The 24,535-nt window shown below is 44.9% G+C and overlaps 1 long non-coding RNA gene across 1 annotated transcript in view; it reads left to right on the forward strand.

Moving 5' to 3' along the window:
* LOC123499798 overlaps positions 1 to 7,667 on the forward strand; it is a 38,133-nt gene extending 30,466 nt beyond the window's left edge. Inside the window, exon 4 of the long non-coding RNA XR_006673111.1 lies at positions 7,589 to 7,667. This is a non-coding gene — a long non-coding RNA (uncharacterized LOC123499798). The remainder of the gene's footprint in view (positions 1 to 7,588) is intronic.
* Positions 7,668 to 24,535: the final 16,868 nt, after the last annotated feature.

Here is a 24,535-nt window from a genome sequence, read left to right on the forward strand (position 1 = left end):
CCGTCTGTTTGTTTTACGTGCCGTCAATTATTGAGCACACGTACAAACAGACAGGGAAGTAAATACAATGCCGATAAATGAGAAGGAAGCGAAAAATTTCTCCGTAAAATCTTAGGCTCCGTGATGTTGAAGATTGTACTTAAAGAAAACAGACGAAGAAGTAAAGAGGAACAAAGAAAACACCAATAAAGAAAAGAGTACAGGTTATAAAAGCAAAAAAGGAAACTATTTTACTACCACTATTATCGCTATTACTTCCACTCTACTACTACTACTACTACTACTACTACTACTACTACTACTACTACTACTACTACTACTACTACTACTACTACTACTACTACTACTACTACAACAACAAAAAAAGTTGTTAGTAGCTGCCTACGTGACACTGAACCGTATATTAGTATCAATATTTATCCCACACAAGCAAACTAATTCATTATATCATAGCGCAAGCAATAAGTAGTATGCATTTTTGTCTTTCATAGTTGTATTTCTCATCTTTGCAATTTGTATCACTGTGTAATTGCTTTATCTTATGTGTGTATCAGTATCATTTAACTGTTAACGAAGTGCAAAGCTTAAGCCTCACCACTCTCACCCTTTCCCTCACTCTCTTTACGTGGCCACTGAGCTTCCGCCGAGCAATTAGTCGGTCACTATAAACGACAGAACCCACGGAACAAACACCTGACTTATAGGTGACTGAACCGAGAGAGAGAGAGAGAGAGAGAGAGAGAGAGAGAGAGAGAGAGAGAGAGAGAGAGAGAGCTATGGACAAGAAGGAAAAAATGTAAAAAAATATATATGGTCGTCAGAATCCCATTTAAGGGTCTTGCAGTTTGTGGAAGGAGCCTCGGGGTTGTCTGACGCAATGGTCGACTGTCAGGCTGGCTGGTCGTTCCTCGTGTGTGTGTGTGTGTGTGTGTGTGTGTGTCTGTGTCTGTCTGTCTGTCTGTCTGTCTGTCTGTCTGTCTGTCTGTCTGTCTGTCTGTCTGTCTGTCTGTCTGTCTGTCTGTCTGTCTGTCTGTCTCTCTTTCTCTCTCTCTTTCTCTTTCTCTCTCTCTCTCTCTCTCTCTCTCTCTCTCTCTCTCTCTCTCTCTCTCTCTCTCTCTCTCTCTCTCTCTCTCTCTCTCTCTCTCTCTCTCTCTCTCTCTCTCTCTCTCTCTCTCTCTCTCTCTCGCCACCGCCCACACAGTGCACGAAGACGAGCTCAGAACCTGCTTGCCTTTCTCACGCTGATAACATTTGTAGGTTAAGTGGGTACGGGTAGAGAGAGAGAGAGAGAGAGAGAGAGAGAGAGAGAGAGAGAGAGAGAGAGAGAGAGAGTTAATATAACCCTTGACCTTATTACCTCCTACCTGTTTCAATTTACCTTGTAATATAAGCGTTGATTCTTAAATGGATAAAATTCCGCTTTAACAATGGCTGCCGGCTACTTCAGTTCAGAGGGAAGGAAGGAAGGGGTGAGCATAGAATCGTTAATAATCCTAACTGGTTCAGCGGGTCCCTGCTCACCTTGCGGGCCAGTGTTCGAGTCCTCCCCCGTCCCAAGGTAACTTCGAGTCTGACACGTGTTTGGTCCTTGTCGGTGAGGCGCTAAGTTTCTGCCGCGGGAATAGAGGAAGAGCACCGCTTGAACGACACTGTGAGGGTTTGCTGTATTGAATTATCTTCAGCATTTTATTTGCTTTTGATTTGTTAGTTTTCACTGTCAAGAGAAGATGGTTTATTGACGGAACCTGTAACTGGAAGAATGATGAGCAGCAAATACTTTGCCATAAAATCTTGATGTACTGGAATGACTGGATTCACACATTTTTCCACCTGCTAAAAGGTTCTAGGAAGTCAGTAAAATATTTTTATTTTTCTCTCTCACATTGCCCCTCTTCCTTTAAGGCGTGTTTGGTCCACTCGAACTATTGCAGAGATGTTGCGAATTTCGTTACTTGCGCATCACGAAATCTTCAATATTATTGTTTTCAGGATGATAAAAGGATTGCTGTACCTGAGTGCCGCGTGGTTTGTTTATTACCAGGCCCACCAGCTGCAGGTGGGCCATCCAGGGAAGCGCAGCGGCGCCATGGCAGCGGACGGCTTGTGGGAAGCGGGCCAGTCTTGCCAGAAGCCTTCCAACATTTGGCCTTTCGTGCCGCTGGTCGGGAAGTCATTGGCCACCATATTCGCCAAGAAATATCTCCGCTGCCTCAAGAGAAGGGCGGCGAGACGGGTGTGGGTCACTGCATTGCACGTGGTGGTCAAGGTGTTCCTGGCTATGGAATTTGTAGCGATTGTTAGCGTCTCGAAGATAATTTTCAAAAGAATTCTTTGCTCAAAATTTGGGCATCGAAAGTACGTTGACTAGAGGAAAGTGACTTGACTGTTGGCTGCCTGAGTCTCGCGGAGCCCTGAGTCTCAGGATGAATCCGCAGTTGGCTGTTGTGGAAGCTTATCCTTACCATACCAATCCACACTTATATAACCGCTCCCCTTTCATCGCCCCTCAGGCTCCGTTGCACACTGTCCGCATCTCCCCGGCCTTCACTGCCCACTGCCCACGCCCTGCCCTGCCCTCCTCGTACCCAAGTCTCACCAGCCACGAAGACTGTGGTGGTGACATTGAGTTTTACAGAAACCTCTTTTTTCTCAAAGTTCACGTAGTTGAGCTGCAGATTGGGAAAACAACTGCCGTAAACACTGACTGCTTGGACGCAGGGGGCGGTGACGTGGATATCGAGTTTGACGGAGTGCACATAAATGCAATATTTCTTAACAAGAACATATTTGAAATCTTAATAGCAATGAATTACACACACACACACACACACACACACACACACACACACACACACACACACACACACACACACATATATATATATATATATATATATATATATATATATATATATATATATATATATATATATATATATATATATATATATATATATATATATATATATATATATATATATATATATATATATATATATATATATATATATATATATATATATATATATATATATATATATATATATATATATATATATATATATATATATATATATATATATATATATATATTATAGTTTGCAGGTCTTCCCATCCCTCTCTCATCTCCCTCCGGCTCGTTGCCACTTCTGCTCCACGACTTCCTATTACAGCTTCGTTCTGTTCCTTCCTCCCTCGCCTCACCCTTCCTTTCCGTCCTGCACCCTTCCTTCCCCTTCCTCTTCCCTCCCGCTGGTCAGCTGCGTGGATCAGGCTACAGATGCTTTCCGGTGATAAGCTGAATGTTTTCCAGTAAATAAATTGAATTTCTTGTGACGCGAGGCTCCCCGGGCGCGTGGCCCCAACACCCCCTGGTACCTGCCACGTGGCCTCCCTGTCATTCTATAGTCGCCACACACCAGCGTTAGCTGACCAGGGGAGACAGGGCTGGCGAACTACAGTGGAGAGAATTTGATTACGGGTGATTATGATTGATTAACAATTAAGGAAAATAATTGTGTTATGAATGTAGGGAAACGTAAAAGTGAAGAATTTTCTGCTTCCTTAGTATAGTAAAAGAAGGCAAAAAAAAAAAAAAAAAGAGTAAAGGAAGAGAAGGAAGCAAAAGTACATAACACTAAAGATATAAGTCTTATCTCAACGGTCACAGCGTCACGCAGGAAGAGACGGATTCTCACTGACCATCATGACGCCACGCAAGCACACTCCTTCGTACACAACACAACACAACACAACACAACACAACGCAACACACGGCAACAGGAAACACGATAAAAGAAATGATCTCATGAATATTATGAGAACTGTACATAACCTTTCATATCTCTCCACCCCTTCCTTCCCTTTCCTCCACCACGCTCTGCCACATCCTACCCACACCCTGCTTCTTCCCCTGCCTGACTCCTTCCTGGCCCCCTCGCCGCCGCGCTCACCGGGTCGAGAGGAACAGTCAGGCAAATGGGGATGTGTTTGTTTGCCAATTGAAGTCATTTCGCTCCCCCTCCGTGTGTTCTCATTGCTCTCCATTTTTTCTTAGTTGTCAGGTTACTCTGCTGCCCTCTGGTGGTGGTGGTGGTGGTGGTGGTGGTGATGGGGAGAGGTGGTCAGGGAAAGGCTGGCACAAGCATGTTAGTTGAGGGAAGAGGAAAGATATGGGGAAGGGGAAGGAGGGGAAACTGATAAAACAAACTAAAAGGGGGGAAGAGGGTTAGATAAGGGAAATAGTAGATGGTGAATAGGGAGGAAAGAGAGTAGGAAAAGAGGGAGGGGAGAGAGGAAGAAAGTAAAAGAAGAGGGAAAGTAGAGAGAATAAAACAGGGATAACAAATGAGAATAAAAGATAATGTAGACAGTAGGAGCAGCAGGTAGGAAAGGGAATAGGAAAGACCAAGTAAGAGAGATTTAGGGTAAAAAAAAAAAAAAAGTGAAAAAAAGATAAATGAATCGGAGCAGATAAGAGGGAAAATAGAGGAAAAGTGAGAGAGACGTGAAAGAATAGGAAAAATATTAAAAAAGTGAGAAGAGAGAAAGACGAGGGGAGAAGAGGGATAAATGTAGAGAAAAGTAGATAGAGAATAAGTGGAGATGTCAACTGAAGAGATAAAATAGAAAACGGTAAAAAAGAAGAGAGAAAGTGGGGAAGACAAGAAGTGGAAAATAAAAAGAGAGAAAGGAAATTCGACGAAAAATAAGAATAGATGGTGCAGGTGATGATGATGATGATGATGATGGTAGAAAGAGGACAAAGAGAATAAAGTAGACATGAGAGGGAAGGGGATGATGATGATAGTGATGTGATGATGATGATGATGGTAGAAGAAGACAAGAGAGTAAAGTAGACATGAGAGAAAAGAGGAATGATGATGATGGTGATGTTGTTGGGTATGCTTGCGGCGGTGGAGGTAGTGGTGGTGGTGGTGGTGGTGGTGGTGCTGGTGGTGGTTAGTATTATGAGGAACGCGACACCACCGTGATTGCATTGTACTTTTTATGACGCCTGGGATGCTCGTGTGGGACTCAGTGACGCCATGTTGTTAGCCCCATGACCCCTCTCTCTCTCTCTCTCTCTCTCTCTCTCTCTCTCTCTCTCTCTCTCTCTCTCTCTCTCTCTCTCTCTCTCTCTCTCTCTCTCTCTCTCTCTCTCTCTTCATCTCTTCTCATTACTTTTCCAACTTATTCACCTCTCTCTCTCTCTCTCTCTCTCTCTCTCTCTCTCTCTCTCTCTCTCTCTCTCTCTCTCTCTCTCTCTCTCTCTCTCTCTCTCTCTCTCTCTTCTCTCCTCCCAGTGTCAAATTACCCCATTCACCCCACTACAAACCCTTCCCCTTCCTTCCCCTCCCTTCCCCCCTCCCCCAAGCACCTCCCCTTCCACCCCTTCCCATGCCTCGTCACGGGCAGGAGCGTTCAGTTACTCCCTTCCTGGAATATTCACGAAATAGATTGCAACTTTTTACTTTTCCTGCAATCCATTTTCCCTCCTCTATTTTTTCTTCTTTTCCTTGGCTTTGCGTGGAGACAATGTGAGTTGGCTGGACCACCACCACCACCACCACCACCATTATTGGCTGGTCTGTGCTGCGGCTTCCCCATTTAAGAGAGGGTGGTTTGAATTGCTGGGGATATGAGAGAGAGAAAGAGTTGAGAGAATGATAGTCAGTTTCTGCATGTGTGTGTGTGTGTGTGTGTGTGTGTGTGTGTGTGTGTGTGTGTGTGTGTGTGTGTGTGTGTGTGTGATAAAGGAGATATAACCCAGTTTTTTCTTTTTTAATAGTGATTTTAGTGGTGTTTTATTATTTTTAAGAGTGAGCGGCACGAAAAGTGAGAAAATTATAGTTCTAGGTGGTTCCTGCGTGAGAGAGAGAGAGAGAGAGAGAGAGAGAGAGAGAGAGAGAGAGAGAGAGAGAGAGTAAATCTGTATGAGAGAAAGAAGTATGCTTTTTTTTTTCTAATAGTGTACATACCTTTCATTACCTTGGAGAGTGAACGAATGATACGGCCAGTTTCCGTGTATACGAGTGCGTGTGTGTGTGTGAGTGAGTGTGAGAGAGTGTCAGAAATAGAGGACATATAACAATCTTCCTTTTTAGTAATGGGTATATTCGTTTGATTATCTTTCTAATGGGCAGGTGTGTGTTTGAGTTTACGAGTGCCATATGTCACAGGTGGGCAATGGAGGGCTTACTGCCGCGCTAATTTGCAGGTCCACCGCTCTGCCATTTGTCGCTGATTTGTTGGTGTGACGCCGCCGCCGCCTCCGCCGCCGCCAGTGTGCCTGTGGTCTGATTGTCGCCTTCGTGAGTCTTAACGGGGCGACCAAACCAAGTATTTACGAGGCTGCTTAGGGACAAATGACAACTATTGCGAGTTAACCAAGCTATGTCCGTGTCACTTTATGATTTTACGATTAGTAGTAGTAGTAGTCGTGATGGTTCAGAGAGAGAGAGAGAGAGAGAGAGAGAGAGAGAGAGAGAGAGAGAGAGAGAGAGTAATGATCCTTGCCCATGACTATGTTAATGTTTTGTGTGGGCTGGGCTGGCGAGGGAGCGGGGGTGTTGTAGGAGCCTGGGAAGATCTTGTGTTTTAGAACCCCTTCCCCTCCTAACCCCTACTGGCCTGGCTTGGATGGGTCTTCTCTCTGGGGAGGGAAGGGCGAGGCCACGGGAGAGACTGTGTTGAGTTCTTCTATGAATCGTTTATATTCGCCTGTCTGGTCGGCTTCTTTTGTTTTCGTGTGTGTGTGTGTGTGTGTGTGTGTGTGTGTGTGTGTGTGTGTGTGTGTGTGTGTGTGTGTGTGTGTGTGTGTCCTTTCCCCCAAGTGCTTTGTCTTTCCCCGCCGTCGCCTCTATTTTCCCTTCCAGCGACAACCTTTGTGACTTTCTCCACTTCCCGTTTTCTTTGAAGGGCTCGTGACTCCTGGAAACTCCTCTGCCCTCTTTAGTTGTAGCATCCGTGTTTCTGTCACTACTAAGAATGAATAAGACTTAGTTACTTAAGTGGGGGGGGGGAAAGTGTGCGGGAGGGAAGTAGGAGAAACCAAAATGCCAGTCTTGTCTTCCAGCAATCCAAATTCCGTTTTCTTTGTGCGTTGTGAAAGTAATGCTGCGTCAGAAAATTTACGGTTTATCTGAGTATAAATTTTACGATTGCAGGTATTTAGATTACACCACACACTCACAATGCTGCCATCACCGCGTCCTCCTCGACATTATCATTTGGGCGTATGGTTATTATTATGCAGCTCCTGGACTTATCTCAAATTTAAGGCGTATCAGATGAAGGCAAAAGGCTGCAATTCCAAAACACTTCCCCTTTTTTTTCACTTCGCCCTTTTACAAATATGGCGCATTCCAACTTACTGGCAATTCGTTCTTCTCATAAACCTCTTCCGTTCCAGTCCAAAACCCAACACTTTCTTCTCCTTCCTTCCTCTGCATTCACCATTAACGTGCCTCACTTTCACTAAGATATTAACTCACCAAATGTGGAGCTGTAGTTTTTCTATCCTTTTTCGATTTTCAAGTTCTCCACCGACGCCCTGGACTCACGATCTCCTTTCTCTCCCTTGCAGGTTCTCTCCACGCGTCTCTGCACAGCTGGAGAAACTGGATCATAGGACTTCCTGCATGCCTTTCTGGAGTCACGGCAGGTAAGGCACGTTTTTGTACGGTACTTGGTGCTCGCATTGGTACGGGGGAAGAATGTGAAAGAGCAAAGGGTTCAGTTACTCATCAGTCTTCCCCCCAGAGTTATTGGTCCTAAGGTGCTTTTGGTTCAAATTGGAGTTGGTGAAAGAAATGTATGTCTGGTTTCTACTTAAACCCGTCACATTCCTTGTCTTTGTGATGTTAGTGTCAAGCAGCTATGGAAGAACAAAGGGATCATCAGCTTTCTGGCATTCCAATAGGTTCTAAGGTATATTTGGCCGAAATTGTGGTCTGATAAAGTTACAATATAAGTGCCCGGTTGCTATTTCTACCTGTGATATTCTCATTTTTTCGTCTTTGTGGAACCCTCAGTGGAAAGGAGTTAATATGTTTCATTAGTTTCTCTTGATTTATTGACATGACACTCACTTTGATACGATATTTAAGTTGGCAGTCTGTTGTGTCTGATGAGTGTGATGAGGAAAAAAATTGTACCCGTCTTTGAAAAAAACTTTGAAATCATTGTAGATATGTCAGGATTTTTTTTTTTAGTTTCTTATAGATTTTACACACTGACTTTTCTTAATATTCGTTCACGTTGTTATGTATTTTTTCCTACATAAATTTTCACCCTTCACACTATTACCAGATTTCCATAAGGTCTTGGACACGCCAACACACTTGAACCAACCGGCGCCATATGACCTCTTTGTAGTTTCGTTTCACCATAACTCAACCACTTACCAACCTCACGAACAAGTGGGGTAGCTTTAACACAGGACGCGACATCGTAAACGTGTCAAATTAATATCACCACTATTTTTTTCCACCTCACACTCACACAAACACCCACAAACACACACAAACACCCACACACATCAACACCCATCAACACTAACGCACAGCTCATCACTTCGCTAATGCCCCCCGCCAATCAGTCACCGCACAGACACCAACCAGCCACTCCTCCACTTATCCTCCACTTCATTATCACTGCTTGCACCATTATTCTCCGACACACGCCACTGGATTGCCATAAAAATTCCACCCACAGCATTCCTCTCTTAACGTCCAGTACTTTACAGAAGCAATAACAACACTTTTCTCTCTCTCTCTCTCTCTCTCTCTCTCTCTCTCTCTCTCTCTCTCTCTCTCTCTCTCTCTCTCTCTCTCTCTCTCTCTCTCAAACTTTCCCTCGCCACAAAAAGAGCCAGAGATATAAGCTCTATATTATAACTCTAATGCAAAAACATGTCCTTCTCACTACGCCAGGAATTTCTTATATTGCCTCACCTCATTAATTTTTCCCTCGTCTCATTTCCCTTTTCTGCCACGCGGGGGTAAGTAAGTAGATCTCGTATGAAAGAAGTTCCCTTACTTATTACACTTTTATTACTTCTTTTTTACTCTGTGGTGCTCTCTTCCCTGGTCCAGTTGGGGTGATATTAACATTACTGCTCCTTCCTATTGATTATTTCGTGTTATTACCTTGATTTCGCTCAGAGTTGAGGTATGGTTCTTATTATTGCTACGGAAATGTGTTCTTTTTATTTTATTTTATTTTTTTTTGTCTCACTATATTTTGACGGTTTCACTTGTATGGTTTCTCCCAGAGTTTGATTAAATGACTTGTTTTTTTTTTTTTTTTGTGTGTGTAATTTTGTTTGTTTTCGTATCACATTTTAGTATCTCTTATAGTTAGACAGATGGACAGACGGAGAAATAGATTAACAAATCGGCTTCATTCGCTCCCCTCTCCGCACACACACACACACACACACACACACACACACACACACACACACACACACACACACACACACACACACACACACACACACACACACACACACACACACACACACACACACACACACACACACACACACACACACACACACCGCAGACGAAAATAAAAAAAATGACAGCAGTTCTCTCTTGAACTATCCAAGGTTTTATTTTGCTTGTGTAAAATTGTTCAGCAGTATTCTAATGAAGCAGCAGGTGTCATTGTATTATTGGCACTTTGATGTCGGGCGTTTATTGTTGTTGAAGGAATTTTTGCCACTTCATTTATAATATTTGTGTTGCTTCCTCAACGAAAAATATTTGTAGTTTTCTTTTTATACGCATCGCCCATGACAACTTAGCTACTGCTTCTGTTTGCCGGCTGTTAATTGAGTCTGGTTGGTTTTATTCTGCTCATCTCGCGTGTAATCCTAATTTTCCCTAATTTCTTATCACCATCTGTTGTGTGTAAATTTCATTCTACACGGTATCCTTAAACTTCTATCACGTTATCGTTGCTTCTTGTTACTGGTCTTATTAGGCTGAAGGAAATCTTGGGTGTTTACAAAAGCTTTCATCGGCACAATTTCTTTCAAAGTTCCTTATCATCATGAGTTGTCTGTGAATTATTTCTGGACCGTATTTTCAAACTTATATCAACTTTTCGTGGATTTGTGATTTGCTAGACTCCAAGGGGAATCTTCTGGGTTTTCAGGTGTTATCGTGGCTCTCTGAATCTCCTTTTTCTGAAACTGATTACATTGCTGCTGTTTGTATCAGTGACTTATTAGACCCTGATGAGGCTTAGCGGACTCTCAAGGCTTATACTCAATGGCTCTAATGAAGGTGTAATAGAGATTATTCACCATTTAAAAAAGAAAAGAAGTAATGGGAACCCGACTAATCACCAGGTTGGCCTTTGGAAGTGATGCTGATGAGGGATCTTTTATTCATCCATTGCCTTCAGCACGTCAGCAGGATCTCTCTCTTAATGATCCTTGCATATGTTATTTCTGTTATTATCCACCTCCTCTCTTGGCCATCAGCTGTGGTCGATAAGTGTAGTAAACTTGCTCTTAACAACATAGAGTACATTCCTCTTCCCCCGACCGTTGGCAGGGCAGCGCCGCAAGCCACCCGTCCCCAATGGCCTTGATGCCAGCACACCAGCACCCGCACATCCTCAAAACCTGATCTCGTCTCCTTCGCTCCTCTTGTTCATTCTGTTAAGTATGTTTTATTATTCCGCATCGCATTCTCCTTTCTTCCGATCATCATAATTATTACAGTTCTCTCCTCCATCCCTCCCTCCTTCCCTGGGGTCGGCGCCGGTCCCCCAAGGAAGAGCTCTAATTGTAACTAATTGGCGCACCCTGAGGCAGTACTTTTCCAATTTCCCGTGGAATGGTTGCTTCGTCAGTGCGAGGAATCCCTGTGTCTGCGCTGAACGCCCCGGGAGCAGCAGGTGTCTGTCTGAGGAGAGCAGCGGGACGTGCTTGCTTTCCCCTCGCTGGTTCATCTTCCGAAGTCCACGTTCTGTTGTGAGCTTTCTCGTGTGCTGACGACGCCGAGGTGCCACAGGGGCGCCATTCACCTGATTCTGTGCTCCTCGAATATTTTGTGTTGTAGTTTTACTCTGTTTTCTACAAGAACTAGTCATTAGTTTCTTTATTTATCCGTTTTGATGGAAATATTACATTGTTCCAGATTAAAGCTTCAATTTTCAAGGATTCTCTCTCAGAAAATTAAGTAAATAGTTCATAAAAAAAGAGGGTAGAATATTGTTATCTTACAAAATGGTGCTTAGATTTTATGATTTTTTATTATAAAATTCAGCGCTGCACGCTGGTGAACACAGCTGAGCCTGTCCTGGCTGTGGCAGGAGGTTGATGCTCTGAATGTGAGAGGCAGCCAGACTATTTTGTTACAAACTGAACTGAATCTGAGAAAGAGATCCTCGCGGTGGACAGGTTTGAGAGCTGCAGGATCTGGCATCTCACTGCTTCAATAATTTAAGAATTATTTATGACTATTTACATATTTATTTATTTGTTTACTTATTTATCTTTTATCTGAGTCGCGGCGAGGAGACGTCATTTACACATGTCATTGGCCAATGCATTAGTTTATATAATTATACAACAGTCTTGTCACTTCCTGATGTTAAGTGGCATTCATGTGAATATTGTGATGCATTCTGGCGGCTGTGCTGGCGGCCACCTCGCCTCCACTCATCATTTTGGGATTAACAAGCTCAAATCAGCAAACTTGAAGATGGACGCGTCGCATCATACATTAATATCGTTTACATAAATTGAGGAGCAGTATTGACGACCACGAACATGGCGATGGCTCATTGTGATGCAGATCCCTCCCTGGTGACTGTGTTGTGTCGCCCTTTGCGCCGTGCCGGGAGCGAGGGGCGAGGCGAGGGGAAGGGGAGGGGGAGCCACGTCAGCAGGGAAGGGTTAGGGAGGTGTCTCATCACCAGAACATGAGCGGCGCCATGAGATACAAGCTCGCCTTATGAGAGTTTCCTGCTGGTATTAATTGGTATCTTGCGTGGCGGCAAAAAAGTCATTACAAGGTCATTACAATTCCCAGCCACTCGATGGACATGATCTCGCCCCGGAAACGAACGCACGTCCCGGGTCTGTCTTGCCTTACACGCTCACTAATTAGCCATTTTTTCCTCCTCCGTCTCAGTAATTTCAGGAGCGGCGTCTGTGCATCAAGTGCGTTAAATCTCACTGGGGAAAAAGTTAATTACGTTGCAAGATAAAACATCGCACCAATGATTACTGGTTTTTTGTGATTTTACTGGGAATTTGAGTTGTCACATTTTTATGAGTGCCGCGTGTCGTGTGTTGAGTGAGTGTGGTAATGATGTGTGCTGAGATGCATGGTTGCTCTGCTGCCAGTGTTACCATACAGACTGGTAGCAATACTGGTCGTGTTTAGAAATGTTGTCTTGATTGAATTGTTTTTCACTGATATTTACATTACCTTGCGTCAGTAGAGGGTGTTATGTTGTAATCCGCTAGAAACTTTAAAATTGCTGTATGTATTTTTATATATTTATTAATTTGCATCTTTACTTTTTATCTTTTTTTCTAATTTTATTAACTTTAATCAGCTGTCCTTTTGTCCAGTTTCTGTTCTTTCAATGCGTCCTTTTAAATACTGTTCTTTGAATTACAGTCTTCAAAACTTTTTTTTCCTTTTGAACTGTATACCTTTCAAACAGCGCTTATCAACAAGCTTGTCTCCTTTCTAACCTTCAGCTTGCCTAGGGTCGTGTTGAGTGCGGTGATCGATGCCTCGTGGTGACGCGAAAGGTGCTCAGGTGTAAATCTTTCTTGCATCCCCACCTCGCCTGAATGGCCTTTACTGTCCAAAATGATCGAAAACCCATAACTTCTCTTCATTGCCTCTCACTAACTCATCGATGTATCTGTGAAGTAATAGTGTGTGCTCGTGACCGCCTTTCACCGCTGCCTTCAATCGATGCGACCACCACTCCTGCATTATTACTTCCCGGGCCACTTGCCTCATCCTCGTGTCCTCACCATCGCTTCCCATGCCGCCCCTCCCTCACTGCTACCACCACCACCACCACCACCACCACCACCACCACCACCATTTGTATCATAAAATTGGATTTAAATATCATAAATCATACTTTTTTTTATTTAATGGTTTTGTTAATGGAAGATGTATCGTTAATTTTCTTACATTCCTTCAATTGGTGAAGAATGAAACCAAAACCCTTTTTTCCATCTGATTTTCTTTGTGTAACTTGCATGTTTTGAAATGGCGGGTGACGCTCCCGGGCTGGCAGAGGACAAGATCTAGCACGTGCTTTACAATATTAAATCGGAAAATTTCATCTTCAGTTTTTACTAAATAATAGAAATTGTGTCTCTCTCTCTCTCTCTCTCTCTCTCTCTCTCTCTCTCTCTCTCTCTCTCTCTCTCTCTCTCTCTCTCTCTCTCTCTCTGTGTTTCACTGTTTGATCTGCTGCAGTCTCTGACGAGACAGCCAGACGTTACCCTACGGAACGAGCTCAGAGCTCATTATTTCCGATCTTCGGATAGGCCTGATACCAGGCACACACCACACACCGGGACAACAAGGTCACAACTCCTCGATTTACATCCCGTACCTACTCACTGCTAGGTGAACAAGGGCTACATGTGAAAGGAGACACATCCAAATATCTCCACCCGGCCGGGGAATCGAACCCCGGTCCTCTGGCTTGTGAAGCCAGCGCTCTAACCACTGAGCTACCGGGTATGTGTGTGTGTGTGTGTCTCTCTCTCTCTCTCTCTCTCTCTCTCTCTCTCTCTCTCTCTCTCTCTCTCTCTCTCTCTCTCTCTCTCTCTCTCTCTCTCTCTCTCTCTCTCTCTCTGTGTGTGTGTGTGTGTGTGTGTGTGTGTGTGTGTGTGTGTGTGTGTGTAGATCTGCTATGAGCCTCATTGGTTGGCTTGAAGTGTTGTTCACATAATTATGACTCGTTAGTTCACATTCCGCTATGTTCCTCCAGCCCGGCGCCCCCTACCCCCCTCACCTCCCGGGACGAGCACCGCCGGGGGGCAGCCACCCATTGCTAGTGTTCAGTCGCTCAGTTTTGGGATAAATATGAATCACACACATCCTGCTCATTCTGAACCACTGAAGCATGAACACATTTAAATGTAAATATGGAGGGGACTCAGGGAGCCATTAATTAATTTAGCATTTATCATGTAGCGAGGATGCTTTGGAAATGTTCTCGCCGTGCCTGGGCCGCCGCGCTGCTGGGAATGACTTCCCGGCCGCCTGTCTGCTGCTGGGAAAATAAAAGTAATGAAGTAATGATTATAATGACAGGCACACAGATAAATAATCGTTAATAGCATGTCCATATACAGGTATTTGCTCACTAATACACTGTGTGTGTGAGTGTGTGTGTGTATATATATATATATATATATATATATATATATATATATATATATATATATATATATATATATATATAAATTCGTTAATACTGCATGAATTATTTTCAATTTAGTAAACTAACTGTGTGTGTGTGTGTGTGTGTGTGTGTGTGTGTGTGTGTGTGTGTGTGTGTGTGTGTGTGTGTGTGTGTGTGTGTGTGTGTGTGTGTGTCCGTGTGTTTGTCCGCATGTCGTCTGGATCGTTGCAGTGCCGGGTAAGCAGCAGGCAGGTGGTGCGAGCGTCGCTAGCCTCGCCCAGGTGGTTCAATTCTACAAATTGATAATCAGTACTATCAGAATAATTTGAATTTTATGAAGGTCTGCACACCTTTTCATTAAAGGTAATCAGAGTTTTCATAAAGGTAATTAATTTTTATATTGGTGATAAATTTTCATGATTGCAAGTAGAGTGTTTGTAAGGGTAATATGTGAAGGTAATTAAAACTATTAATAAGGTAATTACAGCTTTCATAAACGTAATCAGATATTTGTATAAAACTTTTACACCTGATAAGATTTCGCAATGAGGTGTTTGATGTTTTGCACACACAGGTGTGTCTCTTGTGCCGGTGATACCTGTGTGTGTGTGTGTGTGTGTGTGTGTGTGTGTGTGTGTGTGTGTGTGTGTGTGTGTGTGTGTGTGTGTGTTTGTTTGTTTGTTTGTTTGTTTGTTTGTTTGTACGTACTTACTGCCATACACAGGCTGAATAGCGTGCATACAGCCTGACAGGTTACTGGGCATGTTCGGTGACGAGTCTTCTAGGTGCCACCACAGCTTGCCTGGCTATGAGTTGATGAGCCTCAGCTTGAGAAACACACCAAGAAGCTGTCACTGTGTGTGTGTGTGTGTGTGTGTGTGTGTGTGTGTGTGTGTGTGTGTGTGTGTGTGTGATTATTCTTTCATGAACAGATTTATGGTGGTCGCCTGCGGGAAGCGTTCCATTGTTTAAGATTCAATCGCTTCATGTCGCAGTGAAGAGAATCCCGCGTCGCTGCATTGACCCATTGAGCAACGGACGAAAATTTACGGAAAACGAGCCGAGCCGAGCTGAGCTAAGCTGAGTGGGACCCGTAGTCGCGCGTCACTTATGCCTTCAGTAGTCACTAAGTTAGCAAGATATCTTGCACCTGAGATTAGCCGCACCTATGCCTTCCCTCTCACTGCACCTTCACTCACTCAGCCTCTCTCAGTCCGCTATGCAATTCGAAATCAGCCCCATGAGTCGGGATTCGCGATGCAAAAGCAAGTGTCAGCGCGTGTGTCCCCCTGTCCGTCGCGGTAAAAATATGGCTTATTAATTCTATGTCGGGAATGCAGCGGCCCACCCTTTGGAGTCCGCTGGGTGGTGGAGGGGTGCATGGGGCTGGGAACGGCGGTGACTGGGGATGATTCGGTTGGTGAAGAGGCAAAGATGCGAGAGCTCAGCCTGACTGTGGATGAAATGGTAGGTTATATTGATAAAGTATTGTGTTGATCATTACTCAGGTTCAGGTCTTTTCATCTTCGACTCAAAATCACAAGGTTGTAGAACGTAGCCCCTCTCAATGCTCCTTTCTCATATCCCCTTGTTGTAGACGCTTCTTGTACACTGTGACATACAACATAGCCTGTCTTTTTACCTCCCTTTGCAGTAGTTTTTCGTTGCCCTTCTTTGCTTCTTGCGCTTTCTTGTAACCTCATCACATCCCCGCCTCAGCCCTTTAACTCAAGCCCTCACATCCTCACAGTCCTGTCGTATCCTGTTCGCCGTAACCTTTTCTTACCCAATTTTAGTAGAATCCAGCGCAATTTTATGTAAGGATCCGCCCCTTTTTGCAAGCCGCGCCGCTCCGTCCGGCGTCACCCGCCCCAAGAATCCCTCCTAATGAGTCCTCGTCGCCTCAATGAGACTCCCTAGCTACTCAATCGTCAGAGAATCGTCGTTGATTGAATCCTTGTTAACCGCACGGCAGCAGGAGGACGAAGGAGAGAGTGGCGGGGAAGGAGAGGGAGTGAGGGGAGAGGAGGGGAGAGGGTGGATGATAGAGGGGAGGGCAAGAGAGTCTGAAAGGTTTAATGGCGGATGCGTTGTTGATATTTGAATCTTCATTTATTTTACTGCCATGTCATGTTGCCTGACTGAACACGTGTGTCTGTTATATATATACATGTATACACACTTTTTTTTTTTTATCTCATTATGTATTTTTTTCTTCTCGTGTATCGGCGTCGTGTTGGCGGCTGTGTCAAGGCGGGTTGCTGTCTGTTGGCGCTGTGTTGGTGCTGTTTTGGCGCTGTGGGATTACCGCGTGTTATGTGTTGATGCATGCATGTTGTGTGTTGTTGATGAATGTTGTGAGATGTGTATTGTATTGTTAACCCCTTCAGTACTGGAACGCATTTGTACTTTGAGTTTTGGGAATGATTAGACGATTTTATTTACATTAGGAAGTGTCTATGGAGGTCAGAAGATTAATAGCCACTGTCTTCAATAATCTAATCCCCACACATGTTTCTGAAGCTGTATAAAATCATCAAATACTAACAAGAATGAATATGAAAACATGTCCTGGTACTGAAGGGGTTAATGTGTGGTGTGTGTTGCCGCTGTGTTGTGTTGCGTTAGTGCTGTGTTTTTTGTGTTATTCGCTGAGTGCCGTGGATTGATGCTGTGTACTTTGTGTTGCCTCTGCTTTGTTGCCGTGTGTTCGCGGTATGTCCTATGTGTTGGGCCATCGTGCTGCCGCCATGAGCTGCTCTTTTCGTTAACCATAATGTTCAGGCAGTTACTTGGCGCGCTCGTTAACCCGCTGCTCTGACATTAAGCCTTCGTTAAAACCAATGATTTACTGCGAACCCCACAGCCATCATCCTGGCTCACACACACACACACACACACACACACACACACACACACACACACACACACACACACACACACACACACACACACACACACACACACACACACACACACACACACACACACACACAGAGGATCGCTAATGAACCAACAAATAAATTTTTGAACAGAACCGTTTTGTTTCTGGCCAGTATAGTTTGCTGCTATTTTTATTATCATCATTGTTATTATTATTACTGTTATTATTATTATTATTATTATTATTATTATTATTATTATTATTATTATTATTTTCATTCCTCATTATTGCAAAAAATAGTTATCGAAATGTGCTGAGTTGCGAGCGAATGAATAATCTTAAAATAAGGAGAATAATGATAAGAAAAAGAAGAAGGATGAAAAAAAAGAAACTTAGCAACATACCCTGGTAACTCCTCCTCGGCTGCAGGTTAGGAGCGAATGAGGTTTACTGTCGCGGCGAAGTAAAAGAGACAAAAACTTGCAAGCATCTTTATTGGAAAGGTTGAGAGCTGTTGCGAATATCTTGCATTGGTAGGGAAGACAGGAACAAGGAAGGTGTGTGTGAGGGTGACAAAAGCATAACTCCCTAGAGAAAGCACTGTGTTGTACCAAAGCTAGAACATCAAAAACATTCTTGAATTACCCATTTCACTACCATTGTCTTTCTACATCAACATTGAGAACGCTGTTGACAATGTTGGGATGGGTAAAGAGAGAAAAAAGAATAAATAGGTTACATTTGTCTTCCTTAAGGTACATAATTAATTGAGAGACTAACACATAAGGAAGTGTACAAAAATAAAGGAAAAGGAAAATATTTACCTAGTAGTGACAGAGTGAGGTTAAAAAGAAAGTTTGGATATGGACGTGATCGAAAGGCACTCGTTATCAGCCTGAACCCTACACGATGAATGGGGGAAAGGATCTAAGAGCGAGGTGGAGTGGCAGGACAGAGCAATGGACAGCTATTATGTAACTCAGCTGACGATCACTAGCCAGATATACGACCGAGGGAACTAACGGAAGGGTAGCACGCGTCACACACACACACACACACACACACACACACACACACACACACACACACACACACACACACACACACACACACACACACACACACACACACACACACACACACACACACACACACACACACACACACACACACACAAGCAGGCTAGCAGTCAGGCGGATAGAAAAAAGCAATGACGAAGAGAGACAGTGGGAACAATCGTGTCCATCAGCTCCGCACCATCTACCATCCACTTGGCGCGAATATTTCTTCCTGTGACATTAGCAGCGGAGGGAAGACGAGGGCGACGTGAAGAACACTCCAGCGCAGGGAACAAAAAAATAAACACCAACTTGTAGTGAAGAAGCGCGCACTCGTAAACGGACTGAAGGGCGAAGGGAAGAGAGGCACAGAAGGGGAGGAATTATTTTGCGCAAACATGAACGAAAATAGTAAACGGAGAGTGGAAAAGAATAAGGAGAAAGAGAATACGTAGATAAACAATGCAAAAAAAAAAAATACATAAGAAGGTGCTTGAAGTAAATGTAGGAAGAATGCAGGGAGAGGAGCAGCGAGAGTGAGGCACGGGGATTTATATGTAAAAAAAAAGAGGCAAGAGATGGTGGAAGAAAGAGTGAAGGGATAAAGGAGGAATGAGAGGAAAGACTGAAGGAGGGAAGGAAGAGGGAGGACGTATATCACCGCAGCCCTTGCAGCGCGCGGGGCCTCGACTGAGTGACGGTAAGTGGGCAGCCCTCGGCCCTCCCTCGTCATGGGGCGGGTGGGGGGTGAACGGGGAGACGGGATGGGTGTGTGGATAGGTAGAGAGGGTGGGAAGGAACTAAAAGGAAAGAGAGGGATGTGCAAAACTAGCAGCGAGTGTCATGCGTTGGGGCAGGAAGTTGACGCAGGAAACTAATGGTCGAGGTTGAAAGCGAACGGTAAAACAAATAAAGTTTGCGAGGAAAGTGAATAAATGAAACAGGAACGACGAGGGAGAGGGAGACAGGAGGAGAGGCAGGGCAGACAGGCCAGGCAGGGCAGGCAGGGGTCGCCCGGGACCGTACCTGGGGTCACATGGGATCCACTAAACGTCACCCTGCCTCGGCGCCTTCGGGGAGGAGTCGGGACATCGCCCAGTGGTGGCGGCGGGGCCAAGTGGTCGCTCTGCCGCGTCCTTGCTTGGTATGACCGGGCCACGTCACCGCCGTGGCCGAGTGTAGGTTTTTCTCCTGTAATGGAGACCTGCCCTCCTACCTGCGCGAGGTGAACCAGGCAATTTATATTCTCGGTGGGATAATTCATTTGCCAGAGTGCCAATGGAGTTGTTTTGTATTCTAATGAGATGACCATCAGATAACCGGCGCCCGCGGCCGCCCTCCACGCCTCGATAGCTCGACTCGCTTCAATCGGACAATTAGACAATCAGACAGAGTAATCAGACGTTACCTGAGGCATGACGTCACACCTTAATGAGGGCTAATTAGATAATGGCCACCTGTGTTGGTATGCGAGGCGACAGGCCGCGCACGGAGCCGCGGGGCCGGGGCAGCCTGTTAGCCTGTCCTGGGGGCCCTAACTCACCCGCTGACCCTGGCGACCTCAGCCTGCTGCTACAGGGCGAGGGGGGCGTCGCACTTGTGCCCTCCCCCAAGTCCCAACGACCCGTAGCAAGGGACACCTCACCCAATAGTCACCCTTACCTTCCCCCTTCCCCCTCCACCTTGCAAATGAAGAGAGAATAGTACTCTTATGATGTTGATCATTATACTGATGTTAATGATTCTGATAACTCTCTCTCTCTCTCTCTCTCTCTCTCTCTCTCTCTCTCTCTCTCTCTCTCTCTCTCTCTCTCTCTCTCTCTCTCTCTCTCTCTCTCTCTCTCTCTCTCTCTCTCTCATATCAGTCCCCAATAATTACAATGCCCGGTCAATCCTTCATCCTTCCCTTCATCCTTTTCCCTTTGTCCACTGACTCCTCCACCTCGCCCTCCTCCACCCCTCCACTAAGAACATAACGGTGCACTAAAGGTCGACACATTGCACTAATCTTTCGGTGTCCTTTCATTACCTTTGCAGACTAACTCTTTGACATGCATCGATAAACTACAAGACATATCTATGAAGAAGGTACTGAGGAAGTTGAGAGGTGGAGTAACAACTTGGAGGATGACGTGGAGCGGGCGAGGCTGAGGCACTTGGAGACAAGAGAACGCAGGGTGGAGGGCGAGGCAGAGGGAGGGAAGGAAGAAGGGAGATCTTTGGCTATGAGGGTGGAGGGCAGGAGGAAAGGGAGGAAGAAGGATGGAGGGAGGAGGTAAACAGTTATATCGTCGGCATTACAAAAGGAGAGACGTGAGGTAAAGGAGGTATCCGGAATAATGAGGAGGAGGCGGAGGAGGGGGAGAAGGTGAGTAGACTATAGCCACCCACCCCGGGCACACCCTTAGCAGTGGGCTGGGCGGGCGTCACTAGTGTGGGCGGGGTGGGCGGGCGGCACAGGTCGGGGACACGCAGACGAGCTATTTTATATTTATCTGTTGAACGTAAATTCCAGGTTGGTGTTGTTTTGTCAGGTGTGGCCGCGGTGGAGGCATGCTGGGGGAGTGGCTGCAGGGAAAGAGGAAATAAGATGGAGGAGATAAAGAAGGAGAATGAAGGGTGGAGAGAATGATGTAAGTGGAGATGAGGGAAGGGCAATGCCAAGAAAAAAAATCTGTTACTACATAGTGGCGTTGGTATTAGCAGCAATAATTGTTTTAAGTGGTTGTATTATTATTATTATTAGTAGTAGTAGTAGTAGTAGTAGTAGTAGTAACAGCAGTAGGGGGTAACAACAGAAGCCTGAGAACACCTTCAATATCCTCCCCTGATGACGTCATACTATTTATACAGTCTCCTCCGTGGTCGGTAGAGGGCTGTCCATGCAGCTGCTTTGGGCACCAGCCTCCAAAGTAAACAAACAGTAACAACCAAGATAGGCAGAGCCCCCTCCGTGCTGACAAGGGCGTGTGCCATGGCCTGCCTTGCCCTGGGCGGGAGGAGGGGCGGGCTGTCTGGTGGGACGAGGGGAGGGCAAGGATGTAGTAGTCGATGTAGAGAAGGGAGAGATAGGAGGGAAGGAGGCAGGTTTGGATGTGCCGTGGGGAGTGATAGTGCAGGAGGAGGTAGGGAAGTGGAGGAATGCAGACGTGGAGGAGGAAAAGGAGGAAGAGGTGGAGGAGTGAAGAATGAACACAAGAAACTGTAGGAAGTAAGTAGAACTGTTGACACGACAATGAACGCTGAAGACTTCTGGTAATTGTCTACTGAAGAAGGGACTGCTAGAGGAAAACTGGAATTACAAGCCTGGAGAGGTGAAAGAGGAAACAAACACAGAAGGAATAGGAGGGATACGAAAGTACTGACACCAAATAAAAATTAAAGACTTCTCATAGCTATCTACAAACGAAGGGACTGTGTGAGGGAAACTGCATGAAACAGATCCTTTGAAACATTAGGACAGCTTGTTTTCTGACGGGGTAGTACTGTATCCTACGCTACTGGGGGTCGTGGCAGGACAGGTTGAAGGTAAAGACGCTGCCCCGTTTTGAAATGAGGAACAAGAGAGGATGTAGGAAATAATGGTGGCTGTGGCGTTGTGCTCACCTGCCCGCCACCACCTGCACCCACACCTGAGGGGCGGACGTACATACCTGGTGGAGGAATTTCCAGGTACTGGTGAGTGTCTTAACGCAGCGTGAAGACCCACCACAGACTCAGTCCCTCCATGTCCCCACTCCCAACCCCTTCCTCCCCCTTCTGACTCAGCCCTCCTCTTCCAATTCCAGTTCCAATTCAGCTCTTTTTCTTCCATCCTCCCTTCAGCCCCCCACCCTCCTAACTCACCTGCGTCACCCGGAACACCTGATCCAGTCGTGGGTGGCCGGTTATTACTGTCATTTCATTGGGAACCTGCACGATTTGTTATTCATGTCTTCGTGTTCCTTCTTCTTGTCAGTCGTGAAAGGCGATCAGGGAGGAATGATATTTTCTGTAGTGTTTTTTCCTGATAGGGATTTCTGTTCCTGTTTGCTGGATGTGAGTTGTATTAGGATGATGATGATGATGATGATGATGATGATGATGATGATGATGATGATGATGATAATTGTAAGCCTTTCCTTGATATAACCTTTTTATCTTGTTCACATTTAGAGCACTGTAAAAGAAAATTGTTTAAAAAATGAGAAAAAGGGAGATATAAAGGAAGTTAATATAATGTTTTCTAGGAAAGAGATCTATCCAAAAGACTGGAGTGCAAGAATAAGCATCTATAAATTAGCACATAGTTAAGGAAAAAGAAAAAGAATGTCTGAGTGAACTATTGATGATGATGATTATGACTACGATGTTGATAGTGGTAACATAATACCGTATTTTTGTCTCCATCTTAACTGTCACTCCGAAAGACAAGGGTGAAGGTCTGGGAGGCTCAGTCTTGTCACTCCTGTATCTTATTGGAACCACAAAGACTCATATTGTTCTTTTTGGTCTCTCTTTTCGTTTTATTATATATATATTTTTTTTATGTTTTCAGCAAGTTTCGTCCTTGAATTCATACTACTACTACTACTACTACTACTACTACTACTACTACTGCTACTGTTACTGCTGCTGCTGCTGCTGCTGCTACTACTACTACTACTACTACTACTACTACTACTACTACTACTACTACTACTACTACTACTACTACTACTACTACTACTACTACTACTACTACCACCACCACCACCACCACCACCACCACTACTACTACTACTACTACTATCACCACCACCACCACCACCACCACCAATAAAATTACTCCCTCCACTCTGCTTTTATCATTCTCTTTATTATACACTAGTTACCCTTTTTGAGTAAGGGGAGCGAGACATGAGGCGCGTGTGGGCGGTGTCAATTACCTTCCATTCACATGTTGCAACCTTAATGACGCCCTTTCGTGGTTCTTGCCGAGTGCCTGAATATCGCCAATTTAGCAGAGGTCGTCTAACTCCTTCGTCAGCAGCGGGAAATTGTTGGAGGAGGCGTGGCTAGCGGTGTGTGGCGGCGGTGATGTGGTAGTGGTAGTGGTAGTGGTGGAGGGGAGGTGTTCAGTAAGGGAGGAAATGAAGATAGGAAAAGATGCAGGAATTCTGTGGGTGGCATTATATGGAGGGTTTTGTGGGTGGTAGCTGAAGGTGTGGCAGTGAGGAGAGTAGGTGTAAGTGTAGGTGTGGATGGCTAAGTGGGTGGTAGCAGGTGTGTACGTGGGTGTTGGTAAGGGGGGAGGCAAGACTCGTGTGTGTAGTGGAACATGGAAAAGTAAATAGGAAAATTGAAGACTTGAATTGAAAGGGAAGCAAGGAAATGAATAAGAGTTAATATGATGAGTAGGAAGCGTAGGATGATAATGATGATGATGATGATGAGGAGGAGGAGGAGGAGGAGGAGGAGTAGGAGGAGGAGGAAATGGAATACGAAACACGAATAAAATGCGTTGAAATATATGACAGAAGGACTCTACAAAAAAGAAAACAAACAAACTACAAAAATTATTATATTATCACCCCAGTTTAATGAAAAAAGAAAAAGAAAACGTAAAATGACATAGTGTTGCTTTCAAAGGTAAGATAAAAGAAAACTGAGAGAAAACAAGAAATTTAGAATACTGAGACGACATTGTAGAATCAGAGAGAGAGAGAGAGAGAGAGAGATTGTGAGGGGTGTGAGGAAAAGTGAAATAAAGCAACACAAGTGAGGAAGGTGAAAAAAAGTAAGTAAGGGTGAGTGAGGGAGGAGAGGGGAAGTAACGGAGGTGAAGGAGGGGAGAGAGACAGAGAGACAGTTAAGTGAGGGAGGGGAGGGAGAGTGAGGGAGATGAAGCGGTGTTGAGGGGGAGGAAAAGGAGGCAATAAAGGGAGAGAGAGAGAGAGAGAGAGAGAGACAGAGACAGAGACAGAGGCCTTTACCCACACGTGTCGATCCCCCCAATCTGAGTAAAGAGTCAATCTCACAACACACCTTCTCTTCCTCTCTCCTACCGATTTTCTGGCCCCCTGTCGCTGCCTGCCTGCCTGCCTGCCTGCCTGCCTGTGTGCATGTCCCTGTCCCTGACCCTGTCCCTGACCCTGTCCCTGTCGTGTGTGGCCCCCATCGTCAGTGTCTGTATTTTTGCTAACGAGCTTTGTCGCTG

Source organism: Portunus trituberculatus, chromosome 50 (genome assembly GCF_017591435.1).
Source record: "Portunus trituberculatus isolate SZX2019 chromosome 50, ASM1759143v1, whole genome shotgun sequence".
Taxonomy (NCBI): domain Eukaryota; kingdom Metazoa; phylum Arthropoda; class Malacostraca; order Decapoda; family Portunidae; genus Portunus; species Portunus trituberculatus.